Raw genomic sequence first — 19860 nt, forward strand, 5'->3', positions numbered from 1 at the left:
GGGTCCCACGGAGGCTCTCACGGTTCCTCCCCGCAAGAGCTAACCCCCTCTGGGAAGCTCTCTCCCGAGTGGGTTACCTTGCAGGCGCACTCCTGTGTGATACACTTGGCGGCCATACCCGATAAGTGTATGACTCAGCCCCACCCCCTGGCGTGCAACAACATTAATTTGATTGACAGCAGTGAGAGCCAATGGCTGCGCTGCTATCAATCTAACCAATGAAGAGCCGATTGGAAAGCTATGCGGGAATATTGTGCTAATTTATGAAAACCTTAATTTCGAAAATGTACCATTGTTGCACTTTAATGTACATTTTATTTTTCTTTAATTCCTATAATAAACATTTATTTGGAACATAGCATCCAGAAATTCTTTGAATGCATGCAATATGGGCAGTGCAATATGTAGGTAGGATTTGTGTGGATGCAGCTTGAACGTGGGCAGGGACACATGGGCAGAGACACAGGGGGCCCCATGATCTCCTTTTGCCCGGGGGCCCCATGAGCTGTCAGTCCGCCCCTGCTTGCATCACACAACCCACACAGTAAATGCAAGACTTTAATGTGCTTTTCTAAAATGCACAGCAATGCGTGACGCCCTTTCATTTAGGCTGCATTCTCATTTGCACATTTCCGAGCGCATGAAAAAACAAAATCACATTTGCGTTACCATTTTTTCGCACCTGCCTGTTTCCAAATGCATGGCAACCCGAAATAAAAAACGTATGCTTTGCGGTGTGTTTAAAAAATGCGCAGCAGTGTATGTCATGTTTCCGAATGCAACCAGCACATAAAACACACACTTTGCACAATGCAATGCATTCGTGGCAGCCTGCACAAAAACGCACACTTTGCGATGCATTTTAAAAATGCCTGGCAAAGCGCATTACACTTGTGTTACCATTCCTTCGCATTCCTTCGCATTCGCGTGTTTCCGAATTACCATTTGTTTGCATCTGTGTGTGAGCGAATGGCAACCTGCAATAAAAAAAAAAACACCCGTTGCCATGCATTTCAAAAACACGCAGCAATGTGTGTCACATCAGTGTTAACATTTAGGTGGTGTTCTCATTTACACATTTCCAAATGCACAGCAACCAGCAAAGAACATGTACTTAGAAAACAAACCGTACCGCATGTCGCATTTGCGTTACCATTCCTTCCCATCTGTGCATTTCCAAATACACGGCAGTCCACAAGAAAACACACGGCGCGCTTGGGTTACTGTTCATTTGCATCTGTGCATTTCCAAACGCACAGCAACCTTTAAGAAAATGTATGCTTTTCTGTGGGCTTAGAAAAGCGTATGAATGCGCAATGCACTTGCATTGCCATTCATTTGCATCTGCGCGTTTCCAAATGCACAGCAAGCTGCAAGAAAACACATGCTTTGCCATGTGTTTGAAAATGCCATGTGTTACCATTTAGGCTGCATTCACATCTGTGCATTTCCAAACAAGAGTCCACCTGCACAGTGTGCAAGTGTGCTTTGCTGTGCATTTCAAAAACCAGTGAAAATGCATATCATGCTTGTGTTATTGTTGGTTCACATCTTTGCATTTCTATACTCCGTAGGGCAATCTTCAAGAAAAAGCATGCATTTTCTGTGTGATAGTGATAGGTGCGCTGGAAGTCACATGAAATTCAAGTGGTGCTGTGTGTACCAGGGCTATATATTCATCCCTCCCAACAGCAGCACAGCTAACTTTCAGAACAGGCTGTGTATGAAGGCGTTTCCTATTTGATTTTGAATAAAGCTGTGATCTGTCACTTGCCTGACGAAGGGGCTCTGTGAATGAATGAATGAAAAACTTATAGAGCACGGCACATGCGAACTGAATCGCCTCTGGGCGCTTGATGTTTCGTGTCTCACGACATCAAAAGAGCAGAGTTTTGATCCGTCTTCTGAAAGTCAGGTGGTTTTTCTCCAACCGAATGCTGGTTGGTAAAGCGTTCCATAGTCTAGGACCCTGGAAAGCAAACCTTCTTTCTCCTTTGGACTTGTACTTAGTTTTTGGTACCTTGACCAGATTTTGGTCAGTGGATCGCAGAATGCGATTCGAGTTGTGAGTTTCTATCTTGCCGCAAAGATATTGCGGAGCCTTCCCATGGATGCACTTATGTGTCAGACAGAGTGCTTTAAATGCAATTCTGTCTTTTACTGGCAGCCAGTGAAGGGTTCTCAGCGAAGGTGAGATTGATTCCCATTTTTTTTTCCCAGTCACCAGTCTGGCGGCCGTATTCTGAACGACTTGCAGACGGGAGATTTGGTACTTTGGGAGTCCGAGGTACAGGGCGTTAGCATAGTCCAGTCTGGAATTCACGATTGTTCCCACCACGACTGCTACGTCTTCTTTGGGGATAAATGGAATAAGTTTGCGTAGTAGGCGCAACAGATAGTGCGTTCCGCTGACTACTGACCCTATTTGTGCGTCCATTGTCATGAAGGTGTCGAAGATGACCCCGAGACTTTTGACTTTGGAGCTAGGGGTGATGATTTGGCCCAGAATGGGCGGTGGTGTCCAGGTTGTTGCCAGTTCACTCTTTCGGCTGGCGTGAAATATAAGGAGTTCTGTTTTAGTTCTGTGGGGCTCCGAAACTTTGCAGTATGTGTATTACCCTGTGACCATGTAATTAAGGCTTTGGATCCTTCTGAGGAATCCTTGGGGTGCTGATGACATTTCTACCCTTTGGATTGCCTACGGTTTCCAGCCGATGGTTATTACAGCACTCAACATTACTACAGCCATTTTCAGGAAAGTGTGCTTGGAGAATATTACGTTTGGACTTGGGAAGTTTGGACTCTTCCAGTAGGTGTGACTGGGCGTGACTGAATTCCCACCCACCATCAGAGCTGTGAAAGAAGTTATGTGGAAGTTATAGTGGCTATGGCAGAGACTCAGCCTACATCAGACTATACAGAGGGGGTTATTTACGAAAGGAAATCCACTTTGCACTACAAGTGCAAACTACAAGGGCAAATTGCACTTGAAATTGCACTGAAAGTGTACTTGGAAGTGCAGTTGCTGTAAATCTGAAAGGTAGATCTGAAATGAGGGGAAGCTCTGCTGATTTAATCATCCAATCATGTGCAACCTAAAATGCTATTTTTTATTTTCCTTGCATGCCCCACTCGGATCTACCACGACTGCACTTCCAAGTGCACTTTCAGTGCAATTTCAAGTGCAGTTTGCACTTGTGCAAAGTGGATTTGCCTTTAGTAAATAACCCCCAGAGTGTCACATGGTATAAAGGCCAGAACCCAGAATATCAGGAGATCTGCAGACAACAGAGCAACATGGTACAGAGGTATAATCTATTCTGGGACTGATCATACCATTCAGTTCTAGTGAAAATAAAGTTGGAGTTTAGCTTTAAGTCCAGCTGGCTTTATGGTTGGTACCATTTTCATCTTTATGGGATATTATGCTGTGATCATTCTCATATTCTCTGAACATTTAATTTGCAGGCTGGTTGCCTGGCTAGGCAACCTCATTCTTATCATGTAATCTTCCTTCCCTGACTTCTAGGGGTTGGAATTGTAAGGTTGGGCCTTCACATGTAGACTGGCTAGTCTTCTCTTGTGGACCTGTTTTTGTCCAAGGTTCTCTCTGGGGACCTTTGCTTCTGGTGACTCTTAATTTTTTTCTGTTGACCACATCACGTTATTGGTCTATTTCTTCCTTATGAGGTAGTTATGTTGTTCCACCTGTTTTGATGGGTTTTTGGTTTCAAAGCCTCTGGTTGGTCAAGGCTCAGTTCCTCGGGTAGAGTCATTTCCCTTTGACAGTAACCTCTTCTGTCCCAGTCTTGAGCATCAGATTGATCCTCTGTGGCCTTTACTTGGACATTGACAGCAGAGGCTGCTCTCTAATTAGGCAAATTAGGCGGTCACCTAAGGCTTCCCACTCACAGGAGCCTCGCGGCTGCCTAATTTGCCTGTGATCAATCGCTGATGTCACGGCCTAATGAGGGAGCATCCCTGTCCGGTGGCAGCAGGTGTGTGGAGCGGGACAGTAGAGGCCTCTAGGTGGCGGCAGCGGCTGGATCACAGCACCCGGCTCCAGGTGCCATCTGTACAAGGCATGCGGGCAGCATGTCCATGAGGGACCGGCAGCTGAGCTACTCCTTCAGCCTGCCCCGCTCACCTGACCTCTCCGCACCTGCCTCATATTAGGTTCAGCAGTCTGAGCAGGAGGGGCCACTGAAACTATACAGCTGAGCTGCCCCATGACTGCGAATAGGAAGGAGCTCCACCTCCAGTGTCCTTATGCTGCCTGGTCGACCAGAGAGACATGAGTGCCCGTGTAGCCTCTCTGTGTGCCTGAATAGAGGAGTGGTAGGGAGACTGCACATAGTGGAATTGATTTTTCCATTTTCCTCTTCTCCCAAGACACGGGACATTCTTAGAGGGGTTGCCACCTTGCTGGGTCCCATATGTTTTATTAGCTGCATATGTCTGATGGGTGAGGAGGGTGCCCTGGAAGTGGTGCTGATGAACTGTGTGCATCTTTTCAATTTTTATTGCTTGAATTGTTTTCCCATTATGGGCGTGATTGGGGCCTCATGTGTAAGTTTTGCCTAAGGCCTCACAAAGCCTAGAGCTGCCTCTGGTTGACAACCTATCTTGTCTTACGGGGGTATTCATGTCATCTCATTCAGATTTGGGTGTTTGTCCTTCAGGTAGATCTGAGTTGCAGACATTTCCCAGTACCCTCTTAAGGATCTAGTAGGGGCTGATGCCCATCCCTCAGTTGGATTATCTTTGGATATCCTAGCTTTTTCTGTATTACTGGGTCCCCCAATGGACAAAAAATGGGAAAAGGTACTCGGGTACTATGATGGGCTGGTGACGGGTAATTGGGTACTCTAATAGGCTGGTGACAGGTAATCGGGTACTCTGATGGGCTGCTGACAGGTACTCTAAAGCTGGTGACAGGTACTCTGATACTGGAGAGAGGTACTCGGGTACTCTGATGGGCTGGTGATAGGTACTCAGGTGCTCTCATGGGCTGGTGACAGGTAATCGGGAACTCTGATGGGCTGCTGACAGGTACTCTAAAGCTGGTGACAGGTACTCTGATACTGGAGATAGGTACTCGGGTACTCTGATGGGCTGGTGATAGGTACTCAGGTGCTCTCATGGGCTGGTGACAGGTACTCGGGTACTCTGATGGGCTGCTGACAGGTACTCTGATGAGCTAGTGACAGGAACTCGGTTACTCTGATGGCCTGGTGACAGGTACTCTGGGGCTGCTGACAGGTACTCTGATGCTGGTGACAGGTACTCTGGTGGGCTGTTACAGGTGCTCTGATGTGACCAATCACAATAGTACACAATGAAAGGCACGAATCAAAGCCTTTCATTGTGTACAATTGTCATGTGATCTGCTGTGATTGGCCACAGTGATCATGTGGTACTGGCAGTGGGCCGGTACAGTGATCTGTCATCGACTGTGTCTAGTAGACATAGCGGGTGCAGCCCCAGGATAATAGGGCTCCCACTCGGCCGTCATTCTACAATAAGCCGGGTGGGAGGGGGTTAAGATATAACAAAAAGCAAAAAACATATTTCTTTTTTAAAACATATTTATTTTTTAGACTCCTCCCTGCTCCAGCGCTCCTTCTCCTGCCACTGAGGCTCAATCAGACCATCTGACAGTCCTCCTCTACTCCTTAATCCTTCCAGTAGGACATTGATCCCCCATCCAAGCCAGCAATTCCACTTTCAGCTCTCCTTCCTACTACAAATTGTAAAAGGGGTCATTGCGCCAAGCGGGCAGCATGACATCACCATGCAGCACTCGCTGTCAGGGGCTCCCCCCTGCCCGAGCCCGGCCGGTTTCAGAACTGGAATGGACAATTACAGACAGTAAAAAAATCACCAGATTTTTACAAACTGTCCATACATTTACAGACGGTTGGCAACCCTGTTAACATTCCAGGTGAGAGCAAAGAACAAAGAACATGCACCTATGCATATACCCAATTTTCAACTCCCAATTCAGTTGAGATATCTTGGTCTTCCCTAGTGACTGGAGACCAATCAATGGGGTATCACCATGACAGACAATCCTGCAGAACACAAGCAGGCTGGAGGTTCTGTCACAAATTTAAGCTTTACAGTCCGCATATGCAACGGCAGAGCTACTAACTACCAGATACAATTGCAGTATTCTTTTTACATTATTGCTCATTTGCCAGCCTATGTTAAAAAAAACTCAGCAGGGTATTTATTCAGACAGTGTGTAGTGCTCCATAGAGCTGCTGTTTTGTTAAATTTATTTTTTGTACCTGTAAGTAGGGAGGACACAATTGATTGGTTAGGTCTGCTCTGGGTTTTGTAGGTATAGGCTCAATTGCTTCCTTCTGTCTCCCAGGGGATCCTGGGTCATAGGGGGTGGGAGAATCATAACCCCACCCTGCATTTTGGTATCTCCCCAGCCAATCCATGATCAATATTGCAGGTGACCAGTAGGGGGCTGAGAGGGGTATAAATAGGCTGGAACCCAGAAAATAAGTTTCTTGTTCCTAGGGGAGTAAGATGCAGCCTGAGGGCTGTGACATCCCTGGGAGATTTGCCTAGAACACGACACTGTTGCAGGGTCCCAACTACGGTATGGCTGGGGATCTCTGTTCTTTTCTCCTGGAGCATTCTCAGAAAGCCTCTCAAAGATACAGGACACTGGCTGCTGGAGTACTGAAATTGACTGACTCTGCACATGGCTGCCTGGTGATCAGGAGACAGTGAATACCAGCCTTCTGGATTTAAAGACTTTCCTTAGTTCCCCTGGGAGAGCACTAGCTACTACTTTCAGGACTTAACCACTTCAGCCCCGGACCATATTGCTGGTCAATGACCGGGCCACTTTTTGCGATTCGGCACTGCGTCGCTTTAACTGACAATTGCGCACACAGCTCCCGGTTCTCGCTCTGTAACGAGCGATCGCGGGTGCCCGGCGGTGATCGCACCCGCCGGGTACGCACGTCGGGATGTGTTGGGCGAGCAGGGGGCGCGAAGTGACGTAGATCTATGTGACCTCGCGCAGGGGAGCCGACCTGCCGCCGTATAACTGCGGCGGCTGGTCGGCAAGTAGTTAATTCCTTTTGAGGGAGTCCTGTTTGTTACTGTTTAGCTTTACACTTCAAATGGGTGCTTTCAACCTGAAGTCCTAGCGCAGAATAAGAGACCTCATTGTCAAGTTCACAGTTACTGGAGTATCCCTAGGCTCACCCTCACCTAAGTACTACCCAAAAAATAAAAACAACAAAAAAGATGTGCACAGCCTGTTCTCTGACTTGAGTGATTGGGAAATGTTGTGTGACTGGCTGCAGTGTGCCTTTCAGGGATGGGAACATAGGATCAAACTGGCAGACCAATCCAGTCTGTATGCTAAGTGTAACAATAAAATTCTCACCATATGTAGGTCTTTAAAAAAATATTGCTGTTGGTTGTTGCAGGTTGCTGGTCAAAGTGCAAATTTAACCTATTGACGTCAATGGGAGGTAAATTGGAGCAAAGGTGAAATTTACAAAGAAAATAAAACAATTAAAAGAGAAGTATAGATTAGGGGCTTTTTCCTCCATCATACTTACCTAGGTGTATGCAGCATCGGTCCAATGCTGCATCTGTCCCCCGACACCTCTACACCGAGAACCGAGCGATCAAACATCGCCAATGGCTCGGTTCTCAAAGCTCCCCGAGCAGAGGGCTGCTGACTGGACTGACACCAGTTTCCGCCTCTCAGCCAGCCGCTGAAGACCTGAGACTGCCGCTCCCTGCCTCTCCACGCTCACAGAACTTATTAAGGTTTGGCGAAAACAAAACGTTTTTTTTTTCCACATCAGTCATAAACCCTGAGAAACCAAGGTGGCACATATACACTATCCACAATCCAGCCAGCCAGTGCTTCACTTACCCACCCACTCAGCTTAGGCTTCTTGGAGGAAGCACATTTTGCCAACATGCAGTGGACACATGACAGGCCTTCAGCATTCTTTTGCTGGGTCCCTGGCCTGAGGCATTGGATGGCGGGATTCTAGATGGCCTGTGTTCTGCATAAAATGTTAAGTTTGCACACCCAGATATCATCTTGTGACTCTTGCATTGTTCACTTTGTTCCCTCGTCATCCATTGGATCAGCCAATCATCCTCCTCCGGATACAGCCAAGATGGCTGCCTCCTGCACTGGAGACAATCCATAGATGAGCATTGCAAAGCTGTTTCCTCATGGATGGCTACTGCACTTCTGCATTAATATTCAGTTTAATCCTGTCCACATTGTAGAAGGATAATACAGCAGTAACAACGGTAGAAGTACAACTGCAGTTATCAGCTACAGCCCAGGTTAAATACAGAAGACAATAAAAAGTTTTAGTGGGAGATGGCCTTCTGAGTGTATCCATAGTTGAAACTTGTGGCTTAAGTCATCCCTCACATTCCACTCATTTTCTGTTGTGTCTCTGGTAGAGGAAGGAAAGAGAAAACTCCTGAATGGAACACAAAAGCAAAACAATTTATTGACTGAGGTTCTAACTGTTCATTACTGTAACATAAAAAATCTACAGATACACAGAATAAACATTATGCCTTAAACATAAAATCAAAGCTAAATTAAAAGTCCTCAAAAACCAGGTCAATATTTATGTCTTTTTTAAATGTTCACAATATTTTCAAGATTTTTAGGCACATTCTGGGTAGAAGTCCATTGAACGAAACGTCGGAAGTGACGCTAGACACCAGAAGTGACGTCATTACGCATCGAAAGTGCTGTGGTGGCTATCTTAACTGGGTTTTACAGGCATTTTAACAAGCATTCGTTTACATAGTTACATAGTTAGTCAGGTTGAAAAAAAACAAGTCTATCTAGTTCAACCCAAAAAATCAGGTTTGTTTTACAACTTCTGTCTTTCATGAATCCACGCTGTAAGTGTTTTTTTGTACATTAAATATTGGATTTGAACTATACTGCTTCACTATTGCCCTTTGTAAATGTCTTGCATGAGAGAGTCCTAGTATTAAACAATGGAGGACGGGGAAAAGTGCTGATATTACAACTTTACTTATAAAAGGAGCGCTTGCTGAATAGAATTTTGGTAAGGTGCATAGTGTGACCACAAGGTGATAAGTTGGTTGGAGACAATGGGGGTTATTTACCAATAGCACCTTTGCACTACAAGTGCAAACTACAAGTGCAAAGTGCACTTGGAAGTGCAGTCGCTGTAGATCCAAGGGGGACATGCAAGGAAAATAATAAACAGCATTTTAGCTTGCACATGATTGGATGATAAAATCAGCAGAGCTTCCCCTAATTTCAAATCTACCCCTCAGATTGCACTTTCAGTGCAATTTCAAGTGCAAAGTGGATTTGCCTTTCGTAAATAACCCCCAATGTTTTCACAATGGTTAATGATAATGTGAGTGGTATGACACTATTGAACAGTTTATAATTTTTAATTTTTACACTATGTATCCATTTTCACTTTTTGGAGGGTTTAATGTGTAATTCTGGACACAGGAGAGAGGAATCCCCAACAGAGAGGATTGTTTGGTCGAGCAATGATAATCTTACATTTGGTAAGGTATATAGAGTGATTGATGCACCAATACCTGCACAACAGACTCAGTACCAGGCTTACTCACTTTTGTGAGTAGCATGAATTATAATTTGTAGTGATTACGTTATTTTCAGTATTACACTATTTGCTTATACTTCCTTTTTGGGCGCTTCTGGTGCCCATTTGAATAAAGGGGAGAAAGAATTCTTCTGAAGGGGAAAGAAAGACACAGAGGAAAAGCTGCATTGGAGTTTTACGCAAGGATTTGTTTGAGAAATAGGAGGTTAAGGGTACGTATATAAGAAAACATCTTGTGATTCAGTGGAGATTTGATATGACTTTGATGGACGCACATTACAAATGCATTGATAAATATACCAATAGGGTTAGACATACTACACTATATAGTATTTTTCTTTTTTTTGCGATTTTGTGGGGCTCATTCAGCTGCTGCTAAATAAGGAATATATTGGGGTTGTCTCTAGTGCCTAAAAATTGTATATAAACATTATGCCTTACAGAAATTCAAAGTCTCTTGGAAAGAAATATTTAATCGATTTGACTTGATGCGCCTGGGATCGCTGTTTAACCAACACAATTTCTCAAAATGCTAACAAATAGCCCTACATACCAATACTTATATAAGTGCTGAGCACAGCACATTGTACATTTTAAAATCCCTAAGACATTTTCCTTTTAGCCAAGAACGAGGGATGTAACGATCTCTTGAAATCCAGAATCTGTGGGCGTGTTTCTCCTTGATGGCAGCATTTCCTGAGATTTGTTAATGGGTCAAAGGGCTAAAAGGAACTTTTGGCTTTTTAACAGTTAAAGGAAATCATTTTAGCGGCAGCTGGTTTATTTCTTAAGAACTGTCCCATCCCTGCTTGATCCTAGTTCACTCTGTTTACTCCATCTCGGTAATTAGTTCTTATCATGTCTCATTAATGAAACATAAACCACCTAGTTTACTCGCTAATAAGAATCTGATAAATACATGTTTAAACATGCACTTCTGTTTTAAGAAGCTACCTGGGATGAGACAGCCCCAAATAATTAGCTGTAGCTACTGTTAACATTATACAGTATTATATGCAAGAGAATGTTTGCATGGGTTGATCCTAATATTCAGATATGTATATAAGGTCACATTTATACATTTTATTCTGGATGATTTTTAAAGTGAGATGTGCATAACTTGGAATGTTCTTAAATCCCAAAAAAAGCAAAGAAAATAAAGGGCCAGATTCACGTAGAATTGCGGCCGTGTAACGTAACCCGTTTACGTTACACCACTGCAAGTTTTCGGTGTAAGTGCCCGATCCTCAAAGCACTTACCTGTAAACTTGCGGCGGTGTATCGCAAACACGTCCGCCGCAAGCCCGCCCAATTCAAATGGGGCGGGTACCATTTAAATTAGGCGCGCTCCCGCGCCGGACGTACTGCGCATGCTCCGTTCGCAATTTTCCCGACGTGCTTTGCGCGAAATTACGGCGGCGCGACGTGTTTGTGAATTGTGACGTGCGTAACGTACTTACGCCGGGAAAAAACTAATTCAAAAGCGACGCGGAAACGACGGGCATAATTTAACATGGTGGAGTAATTTTACACCATGTTAAAGCACCCCTATATTTGCGACGGGAAACTAAGACTTGCGCCGACGTAACGACGGGAAAAACCTTTGTGGATCGCCGTAACTGCTAATTTGCCTACCCGACGCTGGAATACGACGCAAACTCCACCCAGCGGCGGCCGAGGTACTGCATCCTAAGATCCGACGGTGTAAGTCAATTACACCTGTCGGATCTTAGGGCTATCTATGCGGAACTGATTCTATGAATCAGCCGCATAGATAGAACAAGAGATACGACGGTGTATCAGGAGATACGCCGTTGTATCTGTTCTGTGAATCTGGCCCAAAATTCCTGGGGTGTATCTAAGCTTAACTAGAATTAAATACACTTTAGCTTATTATTTCTTAAGCTGGGTATGCATGTTCAGTTTATTTTCGATCAACCAGCAGGTTGAAGGAAAAAGCTAACAGATTCCTGTGTCAACACAATGATGTGTTATGCAGGCATCTCTCCTGAGGAGCTATTGTATTTTGACAAGAGGGACTTCCCCCTTTCAGAATACACAAATCAGCAATTGCAGTCATTGGCTGCAAGCGCTGATCGAATGCTGTTTTTGCAGCAAGACTGTTCAACAGACGTCAGTCTGTCAGGAAGCTAATACAGCTAGTGTTCATTTTCATGCAGCTAATGCTCATGCACTTGTTCCAGCACACAGATGAGCTCAGGCTAATACCCAGCATGCACGCATGCACTGACATGTAGGCTAATTTAATTTCTGTGTTTAAAGGAGAACCTGGTGTGTGCAATACTGCAAATCACTGGATGTTCTACAGCTTTTCTGTGACCCGTGTTCCTGTTTGCTGACTGGTCTTCCGTTGCTGACCCGGCTTGTTCCTGACCTTGCTGTGTGAATTCTGGATACTGACCTTGGCTTGCCTTTGACTATTCTCTGCCTGATTCCCTGGTACTGACCTCAGCCTGCTCTTGGACTTTGCTCTGCTTGATTCTCTGTTAGTGACTTCAGGTTGCTGATGGACCTTGCTCTGTCTGCTCCCTGTCCACGCTGCTGCCTCACTGTGTATGACCTTGGCTAGCCTTGACTACGTCTCTGTTTGCAGCAATCACCTGACACCTAGCTACTGGCACCCGTGCTTCTTTGAGCCTTGTACCTCTGTCATCACATCCAAGAGTGCTTGGACCACAGCCACAAGAGAAGCCCTCTTGTCAACTCAGCCTCCAACCAAAGTATGTGACACGGTCGTTAGACTGGCTTTTGTTGAACAGACAGCGGTACAAATGTAGCTACATTTTGGTGTGTGGGTACCGGGCTTTAGATGTGGCAGCTGCATTAATTTCTTATTGTTTCTTTCCTATTATTTTTCACCTGGTAACAGTTTTCACCTGCTGTATCATATCTGTGGCAGAACAGTGTTGTCACTCTCAGACAGGAAGTGTGTTAAGAGTACAGAACTCACCCCCAATTCCTCATCTCCATAGTGCAGGGGGAAGTTTTATGTAATTAACAGAGGTGAACTGGGCATCGATAACACGGCTTGAAATAACATTACAAAGTGCAATGGCGCTGTCTAGGTCCAGGGGCCTACATCAATAACCCTACCACGTCAAATACAAGCAAGTACCAGCGTATACCTGCTTACAGATCCTGTAATTGGTTTCTATAAGCAGTCAGAGCTTCCAGGTGGGTGAATAAACCCAATTTTTACAGGTACGGTACTAGTAGCCCATGTGTAAAAATCTAAAAAGATTTTCAGATACATTATAATCTGCTGACCTAAGTCCTGTGTTGCTCTTTTTTTCAGACTGCCTTCATGGGATACTTTAGCACATTTTAAAGCTGTGGTCTTATTTTCTTTCTGACTTAACTATGAGCTCTCTAAGAAGTACATAGACTGTAGATGTATTATAATAAATGTCCTCCAACAGCAGCATTACTTTATCTAAAAACTATATTTTTTAACAGATTGTTTAAAAATACATTGTAATTAGGAGACAAAGAGCTTAGATTATCACTTGGCTGGATGAATGAGATTTGCAGGCAGCACTGGGTGGTGCAATATCCTGCCCAAAGGTGTATGCATAGTTCCTGTATGACATCACTCAGCAGGTAAATAACCTCTTGACACCAATTATTTGTCTTACAGAGCTCCCACTCAGCACCAATGTAAGTGCAGCACTTTTGTAGAAAGCACAAACCACTTAACACCAAATGTTGTATGGGCACTGACTACTAAAAAATAGTGTTAGATAGTGACCACTAAGTGTTCAGGGGTTACCTCAGCATTGACCATTAACGTTTAAAGGGTTACTCCCATCTGACCACCAATGTTTTAAAAGGACGCCTACCACTGACCACCAATGTAAGCAAGCACCTACTCCTAACAATTGCAGACTGTTAGCTATGCTGTACATTACATAGTCCTGACTGCTATACTGTACTCTGTAAATTATGCTGTACATTAAAACGGTGCTCCACTCAAAAACAGAAGCTCCGCATATCTCCCCCCTCCCCTCAGCTGGCACATTTGGCACCTTTTGGGGGGGAAGGGAATGGGGTACCTGGTTTTGACAGGTTCCCCGCTCCCACGCTTCCACTTCCGACTGACTTCGCCACAGTAAACTTATCTGGAGGTTTGGCGACCCTCCTTCTTCCCCCGCTGCCAAGCCATTCACAAAGCGCAGCAAGCATCGCTCATGCGCAGGAGGGAACCAGCTGTCAAGCTGCAAGGCTTCACTGCCGGTTTCCCTTATCCGAGATGGCGACGGCAGCACTCGAGAGCCGATTAAATAATCGGCTCAGGTGAAGTCATCGCTGGATTCATGAATAGGTAAGTGTCGTAATAATTAAAGTCAGCAGCTACAGTATTTGTAGCTCCTGACTTTTAACTTTTTCTGAAGGAGCCTGGAGCTCCTCTTAAAAAAACACTCTTGACCAAAGTGTTCATTGACTCCGCAGATGCTGGTTGCTAAGCAGTCCCAAAATATTTTAAGGAAGTTCTTCAACGTAGGTTCAAAAAAAGTGTTAAGGAAGAACTGTCATTAAAATCTTTTTACTGTTTTATTTTAATTTTTTATGACCTTTTTTTTGTTTCTCCTATTTTTTGGTGGATTGCTCCACACTCCAGCCCCTGAGCCCTAGGGCTCAGACATCCTGTGTTAACCCCCAGCTCTGGTCAGAGAGTTACTGTTGTTCGACAGTTTAGGCCCTAAAACACGCTCCATATTTGTATTTTTATGTCGTGCCTACTGTTATATATTTCTTTTTTGTTGTGTGTCTGGTCTATGTTTTGTTTACCCCAATTTTTGTGGATTGCGCCACACTTTAGCCCCTGAGCTCTAAGGCTCAGGCACCCTGTGCGGACCCCTGGTTGGAGGGTTACTGTTGTCTTTTCATGTGGCTTCAAGGGCAACATTGAAAATATACAAACCCTTTAAAAGCCAAGCTTGGGGATGCCATAAAGCTGTACATAGTGTTTAGGAACATTATAAAAAAAATGTTTTCAAATTAGCTTGACCTACATACTGTACAGCAGTAGCACCCCAGTCTGATTTGCTTCGATTTTAAATTTAAAAAAAATTCTGGTAGATTTAGCAGTGACACATGCTTTTTATTCAAACAGTAATAGGCCCACTTTCACTAGCAGATATAAATTGGCCAGTAGTTTGTTGTAGCTGTCCTTGTTCTCACTCACAATTTCTATCCTGCTCTCACGAAGTCGCAGATGATACAGTAGTGTAGAGTTGGCCAGCAGCAGGATATTTTTAAAGTGGGAACATTTTCCAGAATGTACTAGAGAAAAAGAGTTTAGATAGGTGTTTTACTGCAAGAATTAGGAGACCTAGGATGACATAGCAGAGTAAAATTATCAGCAGGACAATTTTAGATTGCAAGGCTAGGACCAAAGAACACAGCCTGGGACTTTGCTACAAGAATTAAAATACTGAATAGAAAACAGTAACGTAAATCTGGCCTGTAGCAGGACGCTTTTAATCAAGGATAATATGTCAAAATTTACTAAAGACAGGCTGATGTTTTAGAGACTACAGATGGTACAGTAGTTTAAAATTGGCAAGCAGCAGAACAATTTTAATGATGAGGATAGGCCCAAATTTCTACAAAAGGCACAGGTTGGGGTTTTTAACTAGAAGAATTACAACAAATACAACAGGGTAAAATTGGCCAGCAGCAGCACAACTTTAATCATGGATAATAAGCCTAACTGATGTATGCCTAACTTTTATTGTATGTCTGAGAGTAGGGGGGTCGTTGAATGTGAGTGATATAATGTAAGGTGGTTTAGGTGCATGTTGTTTTTGCATTTAGTTTGGTTTCCTTTCAAATGATGCAGTGGTGTGCTGTGAACAAAAGGCAGCTTAAAGAACAGATGGTCAGTATAGTGAATGCTTTGCTTTAAGCACTAAAACTTATAAAAGACCTTATCAAAAATACCCAAAATACAACCCTGCAATAAAAAAACACTTGCAGCAAAAAAAAGCAGTTTACCCTAAAATAAATGCCCTATCAACCTAAAGCAAAAATTGAATATACCCCCAGATTGAATTAAAAACATCAAAATACCACCCCTCAACCAAACGCAATATTACCCATGCACACGTTTCTGAAATGGCTATTTGGTAATACTGGGTGCTGTAATAACCATAGGCTGGAAACTGTAGACAATCCAAGTGAAGAAATGCCATCAGCATACCAAGGACTCCTCAAAAACGGTCCAAAGCTTTATTCCCTTGGTCACATGGTAAACATTAGGCAATTTTTCGGAACAACACAGAGCCCCTTTGTCAGGCAGGTGACCGACTTTCCCCCAATAACAAGAATAAAAAAAGCAGCAATGGCGTTCATTGCTTAAAGAGCTAGCAATTAGAATTAAAGTACCGTTTGCTAACTGACCTTATTCTCTTCCTATGCAGTTTGTTAGTTTTCCCTATAAATTCCTTACAGCTATTTCCAATACACCGACAGCATGGCTGCTCTGTACCCTTCCTTATATAACAAAGGGGCTGGCTTATTCAAAAGCCCCCTCTTTTCAGCCTGCTGGCCATAGTTCAATTGCCATGCAGTGTATTATGTTTAAAAACTAATTATCCCAGGAGAACCTGCAGAAAAATTTGCCAGGACCTCAAATCTTAAACCTGCAGTATTCGCCTTAAACCCATAGTAGCAACAAACCTGAACCTTCTCCCTATTTGTAACTGGTTGCAGTTTTCTTGGTTCTGATATATTGTTCATGTATAAGGCACGCATGCTGTTCTTACCATTTCGTTTTCCAGAACTTAGATAGTGTCAACATGAGCTGCATTCTCCATGAGCTGCATTCTCCACATTACTATATCTTACTTCCTTTAACAATAGTAATTCAAATAAATAAACATCATTTTCTACAGAAATCCCTGAGCACTTTCATGGAAATGTTTAAAATATTGCAGATGACATATGTTAGAAGAAAAATATAACCAAGAAACTATGTAATCTTCTGTAGATTTTTTTTTCACACATATATCAGTAGAGTCCTTACACAGCTTGATCAGATCACTTCTGCATGGGCAGATATTTAGCATCAGCTAGAGAATTTTCCAAATATTTTAGCTTCTCATCTCATTATTCAACACTATACTCAAAAAAATAATCTTTGTAGAAGAAAGAGCTTGGGCTTTCTTAAACTGATACATTTACAGAAGCTTTTAAATCATCACAAGCATTGTGTTTAACATGAGCTATTAGTTTTACAGATAAAATGGTTATAGTAGTACTGTATTATCACTGATGCATCTGCACTGGGAACATTCAGATGCAGCTCTTGAACTTGACCCAAGGTTTCAACTTATCCTTTATTTCTCATGTGTTTAATGGAGTGATGCTATTAAATCATACTAGTTTTACTTTCTCTAACGGATGTTTCCATCCAGAACTTAAAATCTTTTTTCTCCATCTGTTTCTTCAATTTGCTGTGCCAGTGCCACCCCTTCTAGCTATCTCTCCCCCTTGCTTTGTTTTGCTGTATGTATGCCATCTTTTCTCACAGGCTGCATTTGACCTGCTCATCCCCAACCAGGGTTGATTCATCCTTGGCCTGTATCAATTTAAGCCTGTGACTCCTTGCGTGTTTTTTTTTTTCTTGACTGATGCTCTGGATGGCTCTTGCTTAGTTTCTAAGTTGTTTTTCTTCAGTTGCCTGGCTGCTCATGGCATCAGATCCCCTCATCTCCACCTCATCCAAACAGAGAACGCCTTGTAATAATAAAAAAAATACAAGGTGTTTTGTAAATGCTGTCACTGCCAAGTGAGCAAACCCCATGTGTGCAGGGTGGAAGCTACTCATCACTGGACCTGCAAGACTGTGGCTATAACTAAATTAGCACCAACTAATACAGCGATTGTCAGCTTTCCCAGTGGCCACTGAGGCATGATATATGCATACTTACTCTAGCACCCTCTAGCTAGTGTTCTAGGTGTACATAGTTTATTTGTTAGTGTAGGTAAATTGGTTTTGCTGAGAGCCAGGCCAATGCTGAATCTGGGTTTAGTGACTCAGGGGGGCTGGATGACTCATCTGACAGCTTTTCTGGTGCTTCTCCTGGTTTTCTGGAACCTTGGAGAAGGTTCTAGATGTAGTGGGTGGAGGCTACAAGGGGCTGTCATGCATATTTATGAGGACCCTGGCCAATCCCCAGCTTAAAGGGGCTGGAAGGGGGCAGCTCACCCCATAAATAAGTATGAGTCATGCCAGCAGGGGCAGTCGGGTGAAAGATGGAGATGGAGTGCTAAGGAGGCTGTCGGAATCCCTTGCAGGACACCCCCTTGTCTGGGGGGATAACTTTGGGCCTGGGGCTCGGGTGCTGGAAGATTTCCCCTACAACACACAGAGGAAACCCTGGAGGCACGGGAGAAAGTGAGAGGACAACGGGAGCAGGTCAACATGTCCACAAAATCTCCTGAGAGTAAGCCGGGTGGGCTGGTGAGTGTCAGTCTGGAGGACTGTGGAGAGTGTCAGTCTGGAGGACCGTGGGAAGAAGTTATCCTAGTGAAAGGGGCAGCTGCAGCCAGGCAGGTAGGCAGTGCCTGAATAGGTGGTGCTGAGATCAGTGACCAAAGAGGAGCTATACATAGGACTGTATATAGGAGAAGTTGTTTCTGAAGTTTGTTTTAAGTCAAGTGGGTATACCATAATTTACAATCCTTACCCAAGTTCATATCCCTCAATAAAAAAAGAAAAGCAAAGTCACGGACTGTTCTCTGACTCTGGAGTGAATTAGGAATTAGGTGTGCCTGGCTGTGCAGGGTGGGGGTTCCCAATCTACTTCTGGCTCTTTAGGGGACGCGCTACATTACATTGATCCAAGTTGGCCCAGTGGTGTCCATAGAGGTAACATTGAACTCATAAATGTGCAATTGCTTTCTGATCTAATCATTATGAGCTGAACCGTAAAATGAGCATATCTTGGATAATTTTTGCAACAATAAAGATACGGTTGACATAGGTAAAACTGCCCATAACTCCAAGTAGAGTAAAGATGAATAAAGCAGGAGTTAGGCTATCTTGTTCTCATAACAACATACTATGACTTACACCAATCAGAAAACTAAAGGAAAACCTGCTTCATCCTAACATATATTTTACCTGAAAGATTAGTCAATGTACCCTACTCGAAGACATCTAATAATTTAAAAGTTACATGAACATTGACAAGATACTGTACTGTAACCCACTGTATGTGAACCACCTTTTAACTCAGTAGCTTTTTTCCATTCTATAATTTAACTGCAAGATTCCTTCTTCAGCCCCCCCCCCCCCCACAGAGTGGAAAGAACTACCACCTTCAGCAAGCTTTCGCTCTCTACATATCTCCCAGATAAAATGAACCCCTATACCTGCAAAGCATTCCACCATATGAGGAACAACCTTTAAGGAGACCCCTACCTAGCTTCACCTGCCTGCACACTATTTTCATTTAGTTTGAGAACAGAGAATACAGTGGGACTAAGTGCAGCACTGTGGTGGGAGGCACAGCCAGGGAGATCTCAAGTCTATAAAAAAAGGATGAAACCTGTGGGTTGGTCACACAACTAGTATCCATCCAATCATTTCCCATACAGCAGAAAATAAATAATAAGCTTGCTACAGTATGCAGGTCATTAATTGCTCAGACCTGTCATATGGAGGTGTATAACCGACAACGACTCCAGTTATCCAGCTCTCACACCTGCTCTTACAGAGCTAGCAAGAGACCAAATCAGGACGTGGGCAGGCCGCAACGCGTTTCCAAGGCGTCACCTCCTTCTTCAGGCAAAAACGTGAGAGTTGGAGAGCTGCCGGTTATATGCCTCCATATGGCAGGTCTGATCTTATACCCACATCCGTCTTCTCATCTTCTCATTGCTCGTGACGGCTGACTGCTTGATTGTTGATCCACATCCACCCTGTGTGCAGCCTGCAAGATACTTTTATGTAAGTGTATTTGAATAATCCCCACCCACCTGTGGATCCATCTGTCCTGTGGACTTCTCCTTGATATCCCTTACTACTATTGGACAACTACTATGGACTGTATGGTCTAATTCTTATTAATTCATTTTGGGTATATCTTGTTGTCCCCCCCCCCCCATTATTGATCCCTTATGATCCACCTAGTGAGTGCTGACTCACACACTACCTGCCAGTTCTGTGTGATATATTGCTTTTATTAATTTAGAG

This window comes from Rana temporaria, chromosome 2 (assembly GCF_905171775.1).
Source record: "Rana temporaria chromosome 2, aRanTem1.1, whole genome shotgun sequence".
In the NCBI taxonomy this organism is placed as follows: domain Eukaryota; kingdom Metazoa; phylum Chordata; class Amphibia; order Anura; family Ranidae; genus Rana; species Rana temporaria.